This window comes from Rattus rattus, chromosome 7 (genome assembly GCF_011064425.1).
Source record: "Rattus rattus isolate New Zealand chromosome 7, Rrattus_CSIRO_v1, whole genome shotgun sequence".
Classification (NCBI taxonomy): Eukaryota; Metazoa; Chordata; class Mammalia; order Rodentia; family Muridae; genus Rattus; species Rattus rattus.
The window spans coordinates 48,588,299-48,608,407 of NC_046160.1; the positions used below are offsets into that span (position 1 = coordinate 48,588,299).

General features: G+C 40.7%; 1 pseudogene; it reads right to left on the bottom strand.

The window, feature by feature from the left end:
* Positions 1 to 2,639: 2,639 nt before the first annotated feature.
* Positions 2,640 to 11,245, bottom strand: LOC116906053 (annotated as a pseudogene).
* Between the last annotated feature and the right edge of the window lie 8,864 nt (positions 11,246 to 20,109).

The window sequence follows — 20,109 nt, forward strand, 5'->3', positions numbered from 1 at the left end:
ATCCATATTTATCTCCTTTTACAAAGCTCAAGTCCAAGTGGATCAAGAACCTCCACATAAAACCAGATACACTGAATCTAATAGAAGAGAAAGTGGGAAATAGCCTGGAACACATTGGCACAGGAGAACTTTTCTTTGTGAGAACACCAGTGGCTCGGCTCTATGATCAACAACTGACCAATAGGTCCTTATTAAACAGAAAAGCTTCCAAGGCAAAGGACATTGTCAATTGGACAGAATGGAAGCCTACAGATTAGGAAAAGATCTTTACTAACCCTATACCTGAGAGTTACTATTCAAAATATTTAGCGAATTCAAGAAGTTAGACTCCAAGAAACCGAATAACCCAATTAAATAATGGGTACAGAGCTGAACAGAGAATTTTCAATAGAGTAAAACAGAGAATTCTCAACAGAGGAATCTCGAATGGCCAAGAAGCACCTCAAGAAATGTTCAACATCCTTAGTCATCAGGGAAATGCAAACCAAAATGATCCTGGGATTCTACCTTATACCAATCAGATTGGCTAAGATAAAAAACTCAGGATATAGCAGATGCTGGTGAGGATGTGGAGAAAGAGGAACACTCCTCTGTTGTTGGTGGGACTGCAAACTGTTACAACCACTCTGGAAATCAATCTGGTGGTTCCTCAGAAAACTGGAAATAGTTTTATTTGAAGACCTAGCTCTACCACTATTGGGCATACACCCTAAAGATGCTCTACCATATCACAAGTACACTCATGTCACTATGTTCATAGCATTCTTATTTATAATAGTCAGAAACTGGAAACAAGCTAGACATCCTTCAACAGAGGAATAAATACAGAAAGTGTGGTACATCTACACAGTGCAATATACTACTCATCTATTAAAAGAAGACATCATGAATCTTGTAGGCAAATGTATGGAACTAGAAAATATCATCCTGAGTGAAGTAACCCAGACCCAAAAGTATATACATGATATGTACTCACTGATAAGTGGATATTAACCAAAAAATTTGGAATATCTATGATACAACTTACAAGAAGGAAGGCCAAAGTGGATGCTTCAATACCACTTAGAATGAGGAACAAAATCATGGGAGGCAGGGGGAGGAAGGAACCTGGATGGGAGAGGGGAGGAGTAGGGATAAAAGGGGGCAGGACCAGGTATGGGGAAAGACAGGAAAGAAGTTCAGAAGGCCAAGAGAATTTATAGAAATATGCAGCATTGTGGAGAGGGGTACAGGCGGGGACCACTAGAAAGTCCCAAACACTAGGGGTGTGAGACTCACAGGCCCCAATGTGGATGACATTAACTGAAATGCCCAATGCAGTAGTTAGACATGGCCCTCAGTTGAAGGATGGGGTCACCCACCCATTTCAAAATTTTTGACTCAGAATTGTTCCTGTCTAAAGGAAACACAGGGACAAAAAAAATAGGCAGAAATGGAAGGAAAGGCCATCCAGAGAATGCCCCAAGAAGGCATCCATCCCCTGCACAGACACTGAACCCTTACACTATTGTTGATACCAAGATGTGTTTGCAGACAGAAGCCTGGCATGGGTGTCCTCTGAAAGGCTGCACCAGCATCTGACTGAGCCAGATGCAGATACTTATAGCCAACCATTGGAATGAACCTGGAGACACCTATGGAAAAGTTAAGAGGACTAAAGGAGCTAAAGGGGATGGCAGCCCCATAGGAAGTACAATCGTATCAACCAACCCATACCCTCAGACCTCCCGGGAACTAAGGTACCAACCAAGGACCATGCACTGGCTGGTCCGTGGTCCACTCCTGCATATGTAGCAGAAGACTGCATTATTTGGTCTCAGTGGGAAGGGGTGTGCTTGAAACATTGTTGGAGATTCTTATTTAGAATCCCTGGATACAATGGTTTATTCTAGTGATCAACTTGAAGGACTATTTACAGTGATGCGAGTTCCAAGTCAGCATGGGAGTCAGGCTGGATAACCAGAGGCCTGGCTGGCAGTGCCATCTTGTCCATTGTTTCTAGTGTCATCCACTCCATCTGGTCTATAACCTATGACATGAGCTTGGAAATGGCCCAGAATAGGTGATCTCCCTGCGTGATCCAAACTTCTCCTGCCAGTCAGGATTAGCACCTTATATCTATGGTTTGTTTCTTCAGATGTATTTATTAATGAAAGACTTTTCTGGAAATAATGTGAATGTGAGCTTGTGCACCCTGCCCCCCACCCTCACTCCCAGACATGCACGTGTACACGCATGTACAGTGAGACATAGCAGCAGAACCAGAAGATGGAATGGTATCCTCACACCCATTATTCTCATTATTCTGAACTTCCTTTCCCCATGCTTTGCAAATCAACACCCTGCTGAGTAGATTGGCCAAGTTGGTTTTCTGTTTATTTGGTTTGAATTGACTGGGGCGGGGGCATTTCTACGTGGAAACTTACATTTTCTAACAGTAACGAGCCTCTAGACTGATGGCGTGACTTCGGGAAGGAGATCTGTCTCACGAGGAGAACATTCTCTGTGTCTGCACCGGTCCTGATTCCTGCATCTCAGGACTGTTGGTTAAACCGCAGTCCCTGGCAGATGAGTCTGAGTTGGCTCAGGCCCACTTGATCTGTGAAACTGAAGTCCTTGGTGGGTGCTGTGCAGGGGCACTACTCACTGCGATTCTAATAATAAAAGTGAGAAGACAAAAAAGTCCAAAAAGGATTTTATTGGGATTTTCATTAGCATTTTTAATTAGTATATTTCCAGTCCTCGTTAATGAAAAGTGTGAAGAATGTGGTGGAGGGGAGGGGAGAGGAGGGAAGAGAGAGAGAGAGAAGGGGAGGAAAGGGAGGGGGAAGCAACTATGTTTCCTTATTGCACTGCAACTTCCGGTTTCACCTTCATGCTCACTGTGGAGAGTTTTCTGTGACCATATTTGCTAAGAGCGATTCTCAACCGGGTCGACATTTAGGAATATGAAAATGCTTTTTACCTCTAGCATCTACTTTGTAGGAACTAGAGGGACTACTGAACATTCTGTGGTGGCCAGGGTGACTCCTTAACAGAGAGTCCTACTGTTGACTTGCAGACTCTTGTACTGTTAGGCTATATAGCCACTGGTCTCTCATTGGGAGTTTACATTGTTTCCTGCTGTAAACAACCCATTGAATATATTTGGTACAAATTTTCATACAGTCTTTTACTTAGGTTGACCAAGAGGAGGCAAAAACAAAACAAAAAACAAAACAAAACAAAACAGCTTTTACTCTTTAAAAATACTTTGTGAAAAGAATGTGCTCTTGTAAACTTTAATTAACATTCTTAAGCTGTTTTTCTAGAAGGTGTTTTAATATAAGTATGGGAATAAAAGGCCTGTCTTTGTGATTTCTAAAGGCCTCTTGCTCACAATGCCCAGTTTATTTGAAATTATATTTTACTTTAGCTAAGAGGAATAGAAGACATAAGCAGTACCCACAGGATCCTAACTCCGTTCCTACCACTCAGAGAGCTTGAGAGACAGAAGTTATTAACTGAGGACTGTGATACCTGATGCCTTTAATTCTAGCTTCAAGGATGGAGCCTCAAGGCTTGGCCATGTCCAATAAGCAGAATTTGCATATGTTTACCAATCCCAAATTTACACTGTCAGACGGGAAGAGAGTAGCATCATGAAGAGCCCAGGGTAGAACCGCTACAGAGCACTCACAGTGTCACTAACTTTCTTTAGATCTATTACAACCAAGTTGTTGAAATTCTAGTGTCAAGTTCCTGGCCTTAGATAAGATTGATGAAGCTAAGAAGTGAATGCTGACAGGAACTGGATATAGATGTCTCCTGAGAGACACAGCCAGAGCATGTCAAATACAGAGGCGAATGCTAGCAGCAAACCACTGAACTGAGAACGGGACCCCCATTAGAGGAATTAGAGAAAGGATTGAAGGAACTGAAGGGGCTTGTAACTCCATAAGAACAACAATGCTAAACAACCAGAGCTCGCAGGGACTAAACCACTACCCAAAGACTATACATGGACTGATGCAGGGCTCTAACTGCATATGTAGCAGAGGATGGTCTTGTTGGGCACCAATGGAAGGAGAATCTCTAGGTCCTGCCAAGGTTGGACCCCCAGTGTAGGGGAATGTCGGGGAGGGCAGGAAAGGGGGGTAGATGGGGAGGGTAACACCCTTATAGAAGGGGAGGGGGATGGGGTAGGGGGCTTATGTCTGGGAAACCAGGAAAGGGAATAACATTTGAAATGTAAATAAAAAGGTCCAATAAAAAATGAAAAATAAACTCTAGTGTCAAGTCCCTGGCCCACATCTGTTGTTTTATCTAGAGAGCATCTCAGCTCTTGGTCACAAGCTTGGACTGTGAACTTCTAGCCAGGTTACTAAAGTCAGGATGTGTTGCTGGACTTAAAATTTGTTGATCAAAAAGTATTTTGCTGTTTGAGAAAGTCATGTGTGATTGTTTTTCTTTAAAAATGAACATAGCTATATATTTTTTACACTTAATGTTATGCTTTTGTTGCTCAAGAAAATCATTTATTTGTTTCACCTCTCTATATGACTTTGCCTCATGTGAGGGCTCGGTGCTCCCAGAGGGCAGACATGGGTGGCGGATTCCCTGAAACTACAGCTATAAATAGTGAACTACCACGTGAATACCAGTCTTCTGCAAAAGCAGGAAGTGCTTTTAACCCCTGGGCTGTCTCCAGCCTATTTTTTTTATTATTATTATTATTATTATTATTATTATTATTATTATTATTATTATTATTATTATTATACTGACAGATTTGGAAGAACAGATCTTAAGTTCTAGCTTCTCATGTGACCAAGGCAGGAAGACTGATGTTCAGGGCTAAGGAGGGTAAAGGCATAAGCGGCCAGGCTTGAAGACATGAGCTCAGTTCCTCAAACACACAGAGTGTGAGGGAAGAGCTAACTCCAGACAGCTGTCCTCTGACCTCTACATGTGGTAGCATGCATGAGATCAAGAAATGTTGAACTGTCTTTAAAGTCCAAGGTCAGCCTGAGGAGCTTACAGAGCCCTTACATAGTACAAAGCATCATGAGAGCTGAGGATGTAGCTTAGTGGAAGAGTGCTTGCCCGGTCAGCGGGAAGTCCAGGGTTCACTGTGCAACATTGCAGCCGATTAATTCATTATTGGAAGTGTAGTTCAATCCTCTTCTTACTGTGGTTCATTTTTTTCTGTCTATTATAAATCAGGAAGATTTATAATATTTGAGGGAAATTCATTTTTGTGTCGTCCTATACATGTAACACTCATAGTCTCCCTTCTTTACTGCATATATGGTATGCGTGTGTATAAATATTCATCTTAACATATGCACGGGTACTCGTGTGTGGGGTACATATGTGCATGTATGCATATCAGGGAGGAAGCTGAAAGTTGCCATCAGGAATCTTCAATTGTTCCCCACCTTAGCTGAGACACAGTCTCTCAGTTGCTTTCAGACATCATGAGTGAAAGTCAGTCGGGTTCACCAGCTTTCTCCACAGTTTCCTTTGCTGCTCACTGAGTGCTGTAATTACACACAGGCAGCCATTACTACCTGGCATGTCTGTGGGTTCTGGGGGTCTTCTGGTCCTCGTGCTTACCTGGCAAAGGCTCTAACCACTGATCCACCTCTTTAGCTCCCCACTTTCATGTACTTGAAATACCTCCCCAGGTGACTGGTGGAGGAACACACCAGGCTCTCTTCATCTCCCTATCTAGCTCCCACCACGTGCCTTGCGTGTCACGGGTGTTCAGCATGTTGTATTGTGCCAAACAAGACGTGATCCATTCCCCTCAATCTGCGATTTCTTTTTCTTTTTAATTTGGATTTTTAAAAAATTTTTACACATGACAAGATTTTACACCAGTAGTCAGTTGCATAGTACAAATTTACGTTCAGGAGCGATGTTTAAAAAATTTCAACTAAAAAAAAAATCCCACTTCTTCCTATGACCCATAATACCAATATTTTATAGTGCAGGGGAGAATGAGGTTTGGGGGAGCATCCAAAACAAGTCTCTCTCTAAAGAAAAAACTTTAAAATTTCACATTCCCTCTCCCTCAGGATTCATAGTGAGAATACAATTTACAATTCATCTTTCTCTGTAGATTCCTCCTCCTCCACTTCCTCCTCCTCCTCCTCTTCCTCCTCCTCCACTTCCTCTTCCTCCTCCTCTTCCACTCCCCTCTCTTCCTCCTCCTCCTCTTCCTTCCTCCTCCTCCTCCCCTCTTCCCCTCTTCCTCCTCCTCTTCCTCCTCCTCTTCCTCCTTCTCTTCCTCCTCCTCCTCTTCCACTCCCTTCTCTCCTCTCTCCCCTCTTTCCCACTGTCTCCCCTCTCCCTCTCCTTCTCCTCCTTCTCCCTCTTCTTTTTCTTCTTCTGCAACTGCGTCCGTCTCTTCTTCTTCATCATCATCATGCTGTGAGTCTTCTGTGGTGTCTTCTGCATTGTCTTCAGGTGCTTCTTCTGGTTCTTCCTCTACCTGAGCTTCAGGGTCGATGTTTAGACTGAGGCGAGGCATTCTTTCTATTCTATCTCCATATGCCTTGGTGCCTGGTAGAAGATATCCTGACCGAAGTGTTAATGTTTCAAACAAAACTACAGCATTCTTATCAAACTTCACTCCTTTGGTAACATTCTGGAACCGCTTCCCAGCAGACTTGGGAAGAGCCTGAGTGCAGTTTTCATCCAGACTCTGTGAGGTAAATAACTTCATAGCCCTTCTTCAGAAGCCTCTCAACAAACAGAAGATTCAGCCTCTTTTCTGCTTGACCCATCCATGAAGTAGATTTTGTCCTGTTTTACCTTCATTCTTTCCACATACTGGTCTAAACTAGTAATGTCAGTTGAATGGTGATCTGTGATTTCTTTTTCCATGAGTGATCTTCAATCACACCAACTTTGATATTGGTGCCAAATTCCTTCCAGGAAGTGTTGTTTTACTTCTCATCAGCGATCTTCTTGATCATGTTCAGAGTTTTGCAGACAAGCTTCTTTCTAGTCACCTTGAGCAATTTTATGTTGCTGAAGAGTCTCATGGGAAACCTTGAGGGGAGATCATCTGAATCCACAACACCTTTGACAAAATTCAGGTACTTGGGCATCATCTCATGAAAGTCATCTGTGATTAACACTTGGCGCATGTACAGATCAATATAATCACTCTTCATAGATCCATATTCATCAAACAGACCTCGAGGCACAGATGTGGGTACAAACAATATTGACTTGAAGGTGACTTCCCCTTCTGCAGTAAAGTGGATATAAGAAATGGGGTCATCCTTTTCCTTTGAAGGTGATTTGTAGAAAGCTTTGTAATCGCCTTCTTCTACTTCTTTGGATGGTCTCCACCATATTGTTTTGATATTCATAAATTCCCAATCCCACATAGTTTTTTCAACTTTCTTAGTTTTTGGTTTCTTTTCTTCCTCCTCCTCTACTGCAGCTTCATCATCAGATTCTTATTTCTCTTCTTTTGCTTCTTCATCTTCTTCCAAGATCTCCTCAACAGCCTCAGTTGCTACTCCACACACAGACAGGAACGGTGATGAACTGTGAATACTTTCTGACGAGATTTTTAATTGTATCCAATCCAAGGTAATCAGATGCTTCTTCTTCTAAGACAAGAGTAATTGTTGTTCCGTGACCTGGTGTGTTTCCTCTTGGATCAGCAATTATGGAGAATTCATTGGAGTCTGATTCCCAGATGTATCATTATTGTGTTTTGATGTGACAATGATCTTATCTGCTACAAGGAAGCAGAATAAAAACTGACACCAAACTGGCTGGTCAGTTCAGAAGTTGGATGACCATCTTCTTGTGTTTCTGTCATTTTGTTTAAAAACTCACTCATTACAGATTTGGCTATGGTGCCAAGGTTTTTAACCAACTCCTCTCTAGTCATTCCTGCACCCGTGTCTGTGACATGTAGCAAGTTTTTTCTGTTTATCACACACACTTAATCTTGACTGTCAACTCCTCCATTCCAGCAAGTGCATTTTCATCAGCTAGTGAGCTGTGCCTTATCTTGCCTAAAGCATCGGAGGCATTTGAAATCGGTGATGTCTAATTCCCTAGAGAGTTAAGTAAAAATGAAGAATGAATACTCTATTGGATTATTTTTCTTCAGTACATTAAATCTATCTTCCTCATTTTTGTTCCCTTTCTTCTCTTTTATTCAGGAATTTTATATTTCTGGGGCTAGAAAGACTAGGGTATGTAGGGAAAGAGAAGAAAAGATCAGAATAACCAATCATTTAACTATTCTAAAATTTACCAGGAGTGCTTATACGTGATTTCTTTAATAGACTCCTAAGTACTAGATATAGAACTTCATTGTTTAATGAAGCCTTTTCCTAAGGAACCAGTATTCACACACACACACACACACACACACACACACACACAGAGAGAGAGAGAGAGAGAGAGAGAGAGAGAGAGAGAGAGAGAGAGAGAGAGAGAGAACGAGATTGATTCCCCTCTCTGTTCTCTTGAGGAGGAAGTTGTTATCACTGTTTTCAGAGAACGAAGCCAGTCAGTTTTCACAGGGTACAAGCCGTCATGCCATCAGACCTGCAGCACTGCTAATCCTGCAATCAGTGAGGTTTACTTTTCACAGACAAAAGTCCAAGATGTTAATTCAGTTAACAGCTTTTCCAGAACATGGCTGCTGGCTGCATCCCTGGAAAGCGCAAGGATGAACACTGCGTGGTCCATATGCATTGCGTACATTCTAGTGACCTAGAGCCTGTATGGCACCTCATGGTCGCCAAGCCTTTGCTAACTCCACGTGCATGTCAGGCGTCTGCTTTGTTCTTACTCTTTTTTTAAAGACAGTATTTCCATATTTTGCTACTAAGTACCACTTTTAACCATAATGTTAGTGTTTGTATTGCTCCTTGAATTAATTTTACTTTTTTTATTGTATCCATTTCAAATGTTCATGAATTTTACCTTGTTCTCTTCACCAATCTTATAATAGATTTTGAAAATACCAGTGTTTGGACATTGACTTGTGTTGCATCTCTGGCTTAACTCATTTCTGTTCTTATATTTATTGATTTATTCTTTAAAATTTCTTTGAATTTGTTTTAAATAGTTTCGGCCTCCAGTATGATTTTTATCTCTATTTTAAATGTCCAAATCCATGGAAATTTCCTAATGATTTCTGCATATTTACTGATGTCAGTATGAACTGTATAATGCTCATTCTTTGAAGCATTTTGAAGTTTGATTTACAGCAACTTTGATTTTTCACTTACGTATTAAAATCGATTAGTTACATGGATTCCATCTATTAGATTAAAACACATAGTTATGTCATTTAAATCTTTTAATGCTTTACTGATATATTGAGGATTTTTTTCTTGTTTTGGTTTTTTCAGGATAGGGTTTTTCTGTGTAGCTCTGGCTGCCTGGAACTCATTCTGTAGACCAGACTGGCCTCAAACCCAGAGATTTCCCCTGCCTCTGTCCCCCAAGCACTGGGATTAAAGGCATATGCCACCACCATCTGGCTTGTTTGATGAGTTTATTATGCCAGATACTCTGAAGATCTACCATTATGGCAACGCATTTATTGATTGTTATTTTATAGTTATTAATTTATTGTTGGTACATGTGAATTTTCTATACTAATTCAAACATCTTGAATTTACTTGATGATTCAAACCTTTGACTTATAGTAATTTTGATTTAGCTAACCTTTTTTTGTATATATGCATGTCCTGGTCTCTCTTTTTTAAAATTAACCTACTGTTTCAAAGCTCCTAATTCAGTGATCTCAGCAAAGTCAGAGATATATATCCACTACCACATTTGAGTTTTTGAACATTTCTGTCACTTTGAAAAGTTGGCTCGGGGTTGGGGATTTAGCTCAGGGGAAGAGTGCTTGCCTAGGAAGCGCAAGGCCCTGGGTTCGGTCCCCAGCTCTTAAAAAAAGAACCAAAAAAAAAAAAAGAAAAGTTGGCTCATGCCCATTCATAGCTCTTTGCTCCAGAGTCCAACCCTAGGCAAGCACTGAGCAGTGCTGTTGTTTTATAAATTTGCCTTTAATGTTTACCATGTGATATCATATATACATATATATGTGTGTATATGTATATGTCATATGACAGAAAATATGAAGACATGAAAAGTTGCCATTTGTGTCTGGTTTATTTCACTAAACAGTGATTTCCAGTTCAGTCTGTCTTCCTACACACATGACCTCATTTGTTCTATGTCTCAATGTATTTCCAAGAGCACATGTACCACGTATTTTTTACGTGACCATTTGTTGGTGGGCATTGGGCCAGCATTCATTACCTAGATATTGTGCATGGTGTAGGACAAATAGGATGTACAAGTCAGCTGAACTACACACAGTTTTATGCCTCTGGCTTTCTATACTTGGTCTAATTATTTTGTCATTATTATTGTTTAGTTTTACCTTGTTTGTTTTGTGCTGAAACCTGGAGATATACTTAGCTTAAGTTTTTGGTGCTAATTATCCATTCTGTGACTTGCTTGCTTTTCATTGCTAATATTATTCCATTTTGGGCCTTACTTAAGTTATTTTTTTTAACCTTTCTCGGTTTTCTATCCATTACATATGCAGTTCAGAATTCATTGCTTAATTTAGAACTCTCAGGCAATTCTCCCCAAATTTCATCTGTCTTCTTGGCAAATACCATCTTCTATTGGCCTCTCAGAATTTCGGTAGCACAGAAACAATATGTATTAGGCATTTTTATTTTAATCCCTTATTTTCTTTGATTTTTATATTATCTTTATTAAGCTATATTCTGGGCAATTCTCTTAGTTCTCTTGTTCCTTTTTATTCTAATTAACTGTTTAAACTATAATGTGAGTTTTTACACACACACACACACACACACACACTCATATCCATTTTTTTTCTTTTAGAAGCTCCTTATTTCATTGTCAGAACCACATGAACCACATGGTTGTTTTTCCCCATTGAGATGCTATTTCTATAAACTTGTAAGCCACACTTCCTGTATTTTTGGTGTCAGATGACTGCAATATCTGCAGGCTTTGTAGATGAAATGTGCTGCTTTTTGATAATGCCCACTGGTGGCTTCATTTCCTTGTATGATATGGTTCCTGGCTTTGAAGTTATGGTTCTCGATTTCATAGATTCTGATTCCAAATGTGTTTCTTTAGAGCACTTTTCACTTATAATTCTCTGAGAGAGCGAGCCCAGCACCGTGCAGTGTGATGGTGCCACTACCACGCACACCTTCATGTCTCGTTACTTCTTCATGCATCTTTAGGTTATGAGAGCAATTTCTTCTGTCCACTAGGAAGCTTAGTTCACCTTTCCACTTCTTAATATGTTTAGGTACCAGGGAGACTTTTAAATTAATCTTCACGATTTTTAAAGGAATCTAAGAGGGCCTGAGGCCTTAAGTTGACCACTTGGAATCTTAGAAGTTCTATGTGATAAGAAATAAACCAGGAAGGTTCTTGTCTATCTGTGTACAGGACGTGGTTAGTGACTCTCGGTCTTTCCTCTTCCTTCTCCATGTGTTATGTAAGGATGCCATTAGGAAGTCATCTTTTTGCAAGAGGTTTTAGTTGCTAGATATTATGCAACCCACAGACTAATTAAATCCTTATTGTCTTTGTCCTTTCTTTCCTTTCCAAAAGCATAAATTATCCATATATAGTATATGCACATTTTAAAGTCCTCATGAGTGGAAACATTTTAAGACTGAGTAGTTTCTTCTACCCATTTACTTTTGTGGCAACAGCCACATTTTATGCGTAGGTTGTAAATCATCTTTCACTGGGAAATGAAGCAAACGGACTTCACCACGCCGAGCCAGAGCCACACTTCCCATTCTTTGCTTGTAAAAGCATCCCAGTGATTTTCTAATATATTCTGGGGTTTCTTTTGATGGGACTAGGAGGAAATTTCATTATCCTGTGGTTATCGACTACAGTAGACTACATTGAAAGTCAAGGCATTTGGCGTGCATTATTAAATCTGTCACCTTAAAGCAATCTCACAGAAACTGAACTACACACCAGAGAACATGCATGGGATGGAACTGGGCCCTCTGTACCTATGTAACAGATGTGCAGCTCGGTCAGTCTTCATGTGGAACCCCTAACAGCAGGAGCAGGGAGTTGTCTCTGACTCCATTAAGTGCCTCTGGATCCCTTTCCCCTAACTAGGCTGCCTTTCTAGCCTCAGTAGGAGATCTTCCCAGACCTACTGCAACTTGATAGGCCAAGGGGGTTGATATCCATGGGAGGAGACAGGAAATGGGAGATAGGGGGAGGGAATGGGAGGAGAGAAGGGAGAAAAAGCTGGAGTTGGGATGGAGAGTGAATCAATTAATTATTAAAAAAAAAAAACATGGTGCGATTTTCCTCCTCTAAAATCTCTCTTCTAAATAAATTATTTTCATCAATATGGAGATCTTTAGTTTCCTGTGTGAAAAAAATAAAAGCGCCTAGCCCGTTATAGGTGTTTATCACTTAAGTGGGAATACAATTCACAAATCAGTTTTCATTTGTGACTTCATGATATTTTTGTTATCTGATGCTATAAGTTTGGAATCTTAAAATTCTGAAATTTCAGGAAATTCATTTCGTAGTTCAAACCTTAATATTTATAGTTGTATATAGTCTGGTCATGAACTGCCTTATGTGGTGCAGCAAATAGTATTGATATTATATGTACTCTTGTCTTATATTGTTTCTTTCTTTCATATATACATGAGCTTGTGTCTGATATCTTAAAAGGGATAATTTAAAAATGATTTTAGATATTGTTTAATTTTGCCTTTAACTCCAGCATAAATGTTTCTTAGAACATGTCACATCTCTCTGTTTAATATGCTTCCTGATTAAAAAAAAGATGAGACGCTCTCTCCTCCACCGTGGAGTTCTGGGAAGTGGACCTAGGTCACCAGGCTTGGCAGTGAGCATCTTTACCCACTGAGCCACCTTACCAGCCCCCTAAGGATTTACATTTTTTTTTACCTATTTAGCCATGCAACTGTCACTTTCTGGAAATTGTGGTAAGGATAAAGTATTAATCACTAGTGATTTTGACTCCTCGGAGTTGAAAATGTCTTTATTACTGGCAGCCAACCCATCTTATATGGAGATACTCACCAGGACTGATGCCAGGCATGAGCTGTCAACACAGGTTCTCACAACCCCTAGTCTTTTGTCTGAACGCAGATGCTGGTTCTGGGATGCTTGGCGAATGCCAGTGGTTTGAATATGATGAGGGGATGAAGAAGAAATGTGTTTTTTTGGAAAGAGATGGGACTGAGTTTTAGTGTACGGTGGGCTCTTTACGATGGACTGAGCAGTATTTAGGGAGTGTGTTGTTTCCACCTTAGCAACTCCAGCTGTACCTTTCATAACAACAAATTAATTTGTCATTTCTTTAAAATCTGCATTTTTATGGTAGAGTTTTAACTTTTTTAAAAAAATTATTGTCTCCTACTCCTTTTCCCATTTGCAGGAGTCTCTGTCTCCCATTTAAAAAATATTTTTTTTCGATTTATTCATTCCTCTTTTTCTTTCAATGATTCATTTCCTAAGATGCCATGTTTTCCTTCCCCACGAGTTTCATGTTGTGCAGAATACATTAGCTGCTTAGAAAGTGGCACATGTGAAGGTCGTTGCTTTGATGGTTTTAGCTGTTTTTATTTTTCCCAAGGAAAGCTCTTTATGAAGGCCCTTGGGATGAGCCTGCAGAAAAATGATGTGGGAGATTGAGAAGAGGAAATGGGGTGGGGACAGACAGATGTGCTTATTCATGGCGTTAACCCTTGATTTTCCAGTCACGCTGGAGCCAAACTTTAATTACTCTTGGACACCCTACCCCATGGAAGAGAATGGCAGGATGATTATCTGCTTAGAGAAATGGAAGAGAGGAAGAACCAGAAACACATACAGAATTTCTGGCTACCTCATGCATCCTGCCCCTAAATACGAATGGCTGCCTGAATCCCAGTAGAAGGAACTGGACATGGTAAAGTTAGAAATGAACCTGCTGGCTGCGTCAGGGGTGTGGACAAACATTCTGTGGCAAGGAACAGGAAGTGGGTATTTGTGACACATCCTGGTACTTGATATCAGTAAGTGAATTCTTGAAATCATCTTCCAATAGCCATGTCCTCTTACCCCACAGCATATTTCACTCTATTTGAGATGGGAAACAAGTCAAGGAACCTGTCCTTAGACCCTCACCTTATCTGGAGAGACTGCTGGGTTTATTGTTACCAGGCTCTTACGATTCGTTGTTCACTTAGTGATGGGTAGAACACTTATTTTGTAGGCATCTATAACCCATTCTGGTCAGAGTAAGTCGGCCTGCAAGACAATCTCTGAGGAACGCCCAGATAAGAGGGCTGCCCATGGGAACTTACGGCTACCAGCATTGATGCCATTCTTTATTGAGATCAAATCTTAGAAGCCTTCTTAGTTGGACAGGGACAGTTGGAACTTCGAAAGAGTGTTTGAAGGAGACAAGTAAAAATCCTGGAGCAGAAGCCCCTAAAGTTTGCTCTCCTACTCTGCTGCATAAGGAAAAATTTGAATATGTAAATTAAATGTACCATTTCCATGTACATTTTCCATGTACATATACCATTGGGATATTTTTCTGAAAATGTTAACATGGGCAAGTATCCTTTTTTTCCCCGTTGAGTATTTCCCTTATACTAGCTGAGATGCTCCCCTAAAAAGTGTGTAGATATAGTCGGCTTGCATGGCTGGGTTCCACAGGGTAAAGGTGGGAAATAGCTTATTTTTCTCATTTCAGGGTTAACACACCCTATATGTTCCTTCCTCACACCTGGTGATGATTTCTGGTCACTTTCATCCTTCAGGTATTAAATGTGTAACATGAACTGACACTGATCTCCCTTTTCTTTTAGGGCTGGCCCCCCAGGTCTGCCTTCTTGCTTTACTGTTTTCCTACTGTCCTTCGTGACTGAGTCTTCCATGGATGAGTAAATCCACGGAAGTGGTAAGACATAGAAGGCAGGGAGATTTGTCTTGCTTAGTGGTTCTACCTTTCTCTGTGGGGCTTTCGGTCCTGGTAGGTTCCTCACGATGATCTAGTCTCTAAGCAAGCACCCTTGTGGGTTTTCTGAGCATGACTACTCTGTCGGTTCCCATCTCAAACACAGCTCTTTAGTGCTAGAGTTGTACTCTGACTGAATCACTCCATCCTGTGTCCCTTCCTGCTATCACAGTACCATCCCTTATTCACAGGTTTTTCTTTTTGATATTTTCTTTATTTACATTTCAAGTGTTATCCTCTTTCCTGGCTTCCCCTCCAGAACCCCCCTATCCCATCCTCCCTCCCCTGCTTCTATGAGGGTGCTCCCCCACTCCCCCACCCACTCCTACCCACACCCTGGCATTTCCCTACACTGGGGCATTGACCCTTCACAGGACCAAGGGCCTCTCCTTCCACTGATGCCCGATCCTCTGCTACAGATGCAGCTGGAGTCATGTGTACTCTTGGTTGGTGGTTTAGTCCCTGGGAGCTCTGGGAAGGCCATCCACAGACTGCCCCACCATCCCATCATCCATCCCATATACAGACACAAAACCCACATACTATGGTGGATACCAAGGAGTGCTTGCTGGCACTGATGTGGCTCTCTCCTGAGAGGCTATGCCAGAGGCTGACAAATACAGAGGCGGATGCTCCCAGACAACCATTGGACTGAGCATGGAATCCCCAATGGAGGAGTTAGAAAAAAAGACTGAAAGGGTTTGCAACTCACAGGAAGAAAACAATATCAACCTCCCCCACAGTTTTACTTGTGCTGATGTCTGTCAGATGAGATACCTGACAGCTTGTGTTTGGTAAAGTTTTAAGGCCATTCATTCCATTGGTCATTAGCATGTGGTTCTGCTAATGGAGGATGTTTTGAGAAACTTATCACACTGCTGATTGTATGTTGTTGCTGTAGTATGTTGGAGTAGGTCCAGAGTTTTCTATGTCTTGGGAGGTATGAGAGGACCGTGTGTATGTGTGTGTGTGTGTGTGTGTGTGTGTGTTTGTGTGTGTGTGTAAGAGAGAAAGAGAGAGATGGGGGAAGAGGGAGAGGGAGAAGGAGAGGAAGAGGGAGAGAGAGAGAGAGAGAGAGAGAGAGAGAGAGAGAGAGAGAGAGTCTTCAGTCATATTTTATCCATTCAAGTCTCACAAAAGGCAGAATTTGTATGAGCAAAATAAGGCAAGTCAATTAGTGACATATATGCAGTCTTAGTTCAGAATCAAACCTAAATGGCGACATACTGTTTTTATTAGATAAATATGACCAGGATATGATGTTTGATAAAGCTAAACACTTGGAAGAGGATTCATTTTGGAAACAAGTTATGCATCCCAAGACTCAAATTGTTTCACAGCAATCCATAAGCATGGTTCTTGCATACAAGGAGCTTCCCCTATATGTGTTTCTGTTACCCAGTAGAGTGGAGGCTGTTTTTCTACTGAAGTGCCTGTAGATGTCACTAAAGTAAACGATACTTTTGCTTTGATCTGATAATGGAGCACAAGTGCCCAGAGGGTAAAAATGGATATTGTAAAGTCCTTTTGTGTACTACATTACGTCATAACCCAGCAGCAGCAGCAGCGGCGGCTTCACCTCCTTAGCCTTTATTTACTTAGAACGTGAAACTCCGTTCTCCTTTCCTGCAAACACATCACCTGCAGGGCAGGAAACATATTTTTTTCCCTATTTCACAGCAATGCTCATGCTTTGTCTCCAATCAAAGGACATGGATGTCTCATGAAAGGAGAAAAGTCACATGTAACTCGGTGATAAAGAGAATGGAGTTACAAAAGCCATCTTGAAATGTCTGTGAGCAGCAATCAATTCTAAACACTTGCATAGTTCTTCCTCTTTACTGATTTTAATGGCTGATACGTTTTGATTATCTTTATCTCTTGGGGAAGAGAAAAGGTAGGGCAAAGGCTTGGGCTAAGGTTGTCAACTGTGAACTTCCACAAGCAGGAGGGAATTTCAAGCAACCCAGAAAGCAGTTGGTTTTTGCCTTTGATGTTTCATCTGGGATCATATGTGAATTAAAGTTTATAACATTTCATCACAGGGTGACCAAGGCCAAGGTCTACCTAAGGACATTAGCAAAGAAGGGTGGACAGTATCTTAAGCAACATTAACTCTATAAACAGCCTTTCTTAAGTTAACAAGTATTTTGCATTTTCTAATAAGATGAGCCCTATTAAAATGATTTAATGGTATATAGGATGAAATCAGAGTAAACAGACTGGGACAGGATAGTACTTATCTGTAATTTTAAAACTTGAGAGACAGAGGCAGGAGAGACAGGAGTTTGGAGCCATCCTGGGCTATACCACAGACCCTTTTGCTAAAAGTAAAACCAAAGAAAAGAATAGGGAAATCTAAGGAAGTGAGAAGGCAAACGTGAGGGTAAGGTATTTGGAAAGGGCAGAGTTCTATGATAGTGATTATAGCTCAGGAACAGACATATAAAATGCTGAAAACTATTCAAAGTATCTGAAAGAAAGGCAATCCAGATAGACTAGACCACAAGTGACTCTTGAATGAGTGAAACTGCTAATTGCATGTTCCATGGAAGGAGGACCTGACATTGACAATAAGACTTTGTGTACTTTTTTTTAAAAAAAAAACTTTTTGCAGAGTAAGCATGTGTAAATGGTAAATGTAATCTTATACTTCAACATAGCATATCCAGATTGTAAGCATTTAAGTATTTCCTGATAATTTTAACCTTCTATAGCTCACCCAAAAGAACTCCTTCTCGTGTGTCACCTACAGTTACTTGGAGAGAGCGTGCCCACTTGCACAGTACAGATGGGATCCTAGTGTTTACACTGAAAGGAATCTTTCCAGAAGTTTGTCTTATTGAGATATATTTATGAATGGAATATATTTTTTCTCTTTGGCAATGTTACTAACGGGATAAAATTGTTGAATTAAATAGACTCAATAAATTAAAAAGTATATTCTAAAGCAACAAGGTTTTGTTTTATTAAGTTAAACATAGCATTACCTGATAGCCCAGAAAGTTCTAGTTTTACATCCAGAAGAAATTTAAATATATCTACACAGGAGAGAGAGAGAGAGAGAGAGAGAGAGAGAATTTACGATGTATTATTGTATTCTTGTTGTCAGTTGTGATTATAGTAACCAAAACGTGGGAATAAAACAAGTAGTCATTAACTTGTGGTATATAGTCAACAAGGAATTAATGAACAATACAAGGAATGTGATGCTAATAGTTGATACAACATGGATAAACTTTAAAAGCACGTCCCAACTTATCATGGTCACATGACGTCACCTACAAAGCTCACGGTCAAGAATGGTGAAATCAAGTTTAAAACAAATCACACAACAGAGTCTCATAATTCTTAAAGTAAGTTTACGATTTTGTGTTGTTTGAATGCACAGCTATCCTTGGCTGTATCCAGCCTGTCTTAGTTTACAGGTTCAGAGGTTTATTCCACTGTCACAATGGCAGGAAGTATACCAGCATACAGGCAGGCATGCTGGAGAAGACAGAGAGCTGTATATCTGTAATGACAGCAGGAAGAGAGACTAACACTGGCCCAGGCTTGAGCTTCTGAAACCTCAAAGCCTACCCCCCAGTGACACATTTCTTCCCACAGGGTCACACCTATTCCAACAAGGCTATGCCTCCTAATAGTGCCACTCCCTATGAACCTATGCGGAACCTTTTCATTCAAACCACTACACAGCCTAAGAACCACAGGTTGAACACAGTGTACTAAGTGAAACAGCCAGTTTAAAAGACTGGACTATCCCAGCAAACTCCATTTAACTGAAATGAACAATCACTGGATGAGTGTTTGCTAGTAAGAAGGTGGAAGATTTATTTATGTAGTGTGTGTGCGTGTGCATGTGCATATGTGCCTGTGCGAGCGTGTGCCTGTGTGCTTGCATGTGTGTTGTATGCACCCAAGTGTACAAGTGTGTGCACATAGGTGGTACATACAGACCAGAGCATGACTATGGATAGTTTCCTCTCTTTCTCTCCACTTCACCGCCTTGAAGTGGGGTCTATCTTTGAATCAGTAGGTTTCCATTTTCACTAGGCTGGCTAGCCATTGAGTCTCCAAGATCTACTTGCCCACAACGGAATTCCAGCCATATTTGGCTTTTATATGAGGTCTTGGGATTTGAACTCTCATCTTCTTGCTTACCGCAAACACTTTTACCTACTGATCGATTTCTTCATCCCTAAGGTTGGTATATTAGGGTGAGACTAAAGCTTTAGTTTTATGGTTAATGAAAAGATTTGATGCTTACGAGTTTGTGAATACATTAAAAACCACCAAACGTATATTTCAGAAGGATCAACCTTTTGGCATGTGAATTGTGCCTTGGTTCTAAGAGAGATGGAATATCTGTTGGACATCATGACTTGAGTTTGAATTTCATCCCAGAAGGGATGCTTGATTCAAGCATTAAATGGTAATCAGTAGGATTCTACCTGTCTCTTTTCTATTTACAGCACTAGAGAAAAGGTCTAGAAAACATAATATGCCAGGGTGTGGAGAGGGATACAGTCATTTTTATTTGTCCATCTGCAGAAGACCATTGTCCATGTGGCATCCTATTAATAAGTAAAAATAAGTCAACTGAAATGTGGGAGGAGGATTCTAAAATAGACATATTTTCAAATAACTCATTTGCAGCGATTCGTATATTTCTGCATGGAAATTTTTATAGGAACTGGATTTAGAAATTCTTTGATTTTGCTTGAGCTCATTTTGTTTAAAATCTGATTATACTCATACGTCTAAAGCTTTGAAACACAAGCCCAGTCCTTGTAAATACACATGACTTCGGCCATAACCTCCCTCCCCAAATGATCGGGAGATCACTTGCAGGTCCAAACCACTCCGTCATTATACAGTTCACTCTAGTGGCCCACAGTGTACTGTGGTATGGAAAGCTGGTGACAGGACGTGATTTATGTGGGGTCTTAAATCAAGGAAGCCATGATAAGCCCTGACGACCCAGAATGCTCCCTCTGCAGCTTGGTGCCCAGACAATCCAGTGTGCTCTCCGCAGGCTGGAGCTCTGCCTA